General features: G+C 37.8%; 1 long non-coding RNA gene across 1 annotated transcript; it reads left to right on the top strand.

Moving 5' to 3' along the window:
* The first annotated feature begins 609 nt into the window (after nt 1-609).
* Nucleotides 610-3,083, top strand: LOC121138707. The gene is made up of 3 exons (XR_005875585.1): nt 610-702; nt 2,204-2,315; nt 2,733-3,083. It is a non-coding gene; the product is annotated as an uncharacterized LOC121138707 (long non-coding RNA).
* Nucleotides 3,084-3,332: the final 249 nt, after the last annotated feature.

Genomic DNA, 3,332 nt, shown 5'->3' with positions numbered 1-3,332 from the left:
TCCTGTGTTTCTAAATGTTCATGTTGCTTTATTTTTATTATGGGTATTAAACATTTTAGAAAAAACAAAAATTAATGAATGCTTGTAGAACAGTGTAGAGTAGAGACATATGCTGAAAACTACACGAAGACTAGATTAAAAACAGCCAAGTCCAAAAGTCACTATGTAACTGGGAACCGTGTCTTCCTGCCTCTGTACCTCATTCCCACTGATGGTGTTCCTTCTGACTGTTGTTTTCTGTGAGTGAGTGTGTGTGTGTGTGTGTGTGTGTTAAACATGTTTTAGTAACATTGATATTTTGGGGGTCCTTTTACTAGATAATGTATCTTTAATAACTTTATAATACTAATGCATGTATGCATATCTTAATATACTTTATAAAATGGTGTAAAGTTTATCTGTTGATCTGCAAAAATTCTCTTGTCATTATATTACTTTTAAATATAAAATTTTGACAAACATGTGACTTGTGTTGCAGTATCTGTAAGCCTTGGCGTATCATGTTTCATGTTTTGTTTCCCCCTTTCCACTATATGAATGTATGCTATAAACCTTATAAAACGACTCAAAAGCCTTATTGACATTAACCACCATCTTTTGTTTATATTTAGTGTTGATTCAGTGGTATTCGAAGACAGTGATTTACAGAAAACACTTTACTGTGGAAATTGTCTATGTGAGCACACCGTCAGCATCACAGAGGTATTATTTCTTCTTTTCATTTTTAAACATTTAAATATCCTAATTTTTACTATCATTTTTATGAATGTGTTTTGTTAACTACTTACATGGTAAAGGCTCAGTAGGTATTTATGAATGAATTGAGCAAAGATATAAAAGTATTAGACTGTAAGTTATATTGTCTGGTGGTTTTTATTATTTCCCCTAGAAGTAAGAGGTAAGATTCCCCTGTTTACGTGTCCTCAGGGCACTGGAGAACTGCTCAGTAAAGTGCTTGCTGTGCAAGAAATGGACCTGAGTTTAATCCCTCCAAACTCATAGCAAAGGTGGCGTGTCCTATAATCCCAATTTGAGGGAGGTAGAGACAGGAGGATCCCTGGGGCTTGCTGGCCAACCAGTCTAGCCTAATACAAAAGTTCCAGATGTGCTGAGAAACTGAAAGAGAAAACATCTGCTGCTGACCTCTGACTTTCCTGCCCATGCACCCCCCATATACATTGTATATACACAAGCATGTGCAGGCGTGCGCGCGCTCACACACACACACACACACACACACACAAGCAAGGAAATAAAAAAAAAACATTCAGGAGGTAGACATGTGGTAGATGACACCTAATAGAGTAGTGATCAATGAAAATAGCCTCTTAGAACACTTTTTCTCCTGTTACTGAGTGGTTTTCATAGCATCCTTTATTCCTCTTCTCTGGCAAGTCAAGAACCTTTCCCCTTGTAATCTAAATGTACTTTACTTAACTAGCTTTATTTTTCCCTTTTCATCCAATATAAGCCCCTGTCAAGAGGTCCTTGTTTTTACTCCTTAGAGCATAGGTCATCTCACAGAGCCTTTCCAGAAAGTCATAGCTGTAAACTATTAACGCCCAGGTCAAATCTGGCTTATTCCCAAGTTGCTCAGATGCATTTCAGTCACTGTCATTGTATTCAGACTTCACAGGTGTTGCTTCTCAAATGATATTATTTCCTCAGCTAGTTAATGAGCCCTCTGAGGACATAGATGCACACATACTCTCTCTCTTTGTGTATGTGTGTGTGTGTGTGTGTGTGTGTACCCTTAAGCTGATTTTGTAATCGTCCTCTGCCTTGTCTTCATGTATACTGCTCATTACAAAAACACAGCGTCCCAAAATTTAATAATCTGCATGTCCAACAAAACCCATCATCCAGGGAAAAATAAAAATTATGTTGTCAGGTGTTGATAATAAAAATCTGTTGCTTGCACTAAAGTTTCAAAGGGCTTTCAGTTTAAATTTCTGTGAAACATTTGTTACTGAAAAGTGAACATTTCCGTGAGTATAAAAGAGCATTGCTAATACAGTTTCCTTCCCATGAGTATGACAGTGAGTCACTTGTCAAAAGTAAACAAAAAGTGTTTGATTGTTTCAGAGCAACACAGGTGAAGGGGATTGAAAAAAAACTTAGTGCAAAGTTCTTCAATTGTTTTAATATAGATTTCAAAGTCCTGGATTGGATATTTATGCCATCGTTCTTCTGTTTTCAATAGATTCACGAACAGCAAACAGATGGTGTGAAAGTTGAGTTTGCAGAGGAAAATGTGGCAGAAGAGGAATCAGGGATTTTGTCGGTTCGCTCTCAGGCTGGTTTAGAGAGCATTGGTAAATTTTAAGTGTAGAACATGTTACAGTACTTTTATACCCAATGTTTACAAATGTGCTTTCCTTAAAACCCTGTGGTAGTTTGATGACCTCTCATGGTCATTTTCTTGTTCAGTTTTCTCATGTTTAAAGTGAATGTCCAGACTCCTCATCTCTTTTGTCCTTATCATTTCTCACACTCTATGTTTCTAAACTATTTGAAACATAATGATGTAAACTTGTTAGAGTTAGTGATTCTACAAACAGGAGGATAGAAAAAGTGGTCTTGAATCATACTGGGTTTTTCATGAGAAGAAAAAGTTATCACTAAAAGCATGTTTTTAAAGAATCACAAGTATTCTTCGTACACACAAGTAATTCTTTGTTACCAAGAAACGTGGATCATAGTGTGCCTTTGGTTCTGTTCCTATGACACAGACATCCGTCATGAGAGTGAGCTGTCTTTTCTGCCGGAGAGTGAAGACAGTGAAGAACATGAAAAGGAGCTTCAGGGGTTAGAGAGCCCTGTGGACACCTTAGAGCAGCCGCTGAAAGCAACAGAAGCTCATTATGGAGCAGAGATCCCGACGGTTCAGGGAAGCGTTGAGACCATCCATGGACCGTCAGCACATCCGAGGTATCCATCTGTGTGCTGTCTGTCATGCATCAGTATACACAGAGAGGTTATGTTAAGACTGCAATATAAGTGATCAGAGACATAAGAATGAATAAACAGGAGATCATTCTGTGACTTTTAGATGTGTGAAATAAAAGTGACCCCAAGACATTTATCATAGGAATTTTGTCTATATTTTCATAAAGTTGTTCTGCGGGACTAAATAAGACAATGAGTGCACATTTGTTGTGTATTCTTCGCTGAGTCTTCACTACTTTGATATGGCCCATACCCTAGCAGTGTGAGATAGATCATTCCACTGGGTTTCTTTCACTTTGTGATGGAATGCTGACATCAGCAATGTCTAAACGAAACCTGCGTCTTTTCAAAGTGTGCCTTTCTTAGCTCTCTCCATCTGCCTT

The sequence above is a fragment of the Mesocricetus auratus genome, unplaced genomic scaffold (assembly GCF_017639785.1).
Source record: "Mesocricetus auratus isolate SY011 unplaced genomic scaffold, BCM_Maur_2.0 contig_11788_pilon_obj, whole genome shotgun sequence".
NCBI lineage: Eukaryota > Metazoa > Chordata > Mammalia > Rodentia > Cricetidae > Mesocricetus > Mesocricetus auratus.
This window is presented reverse-complemented; position numbering and strand designations above follow the sequence as displayed.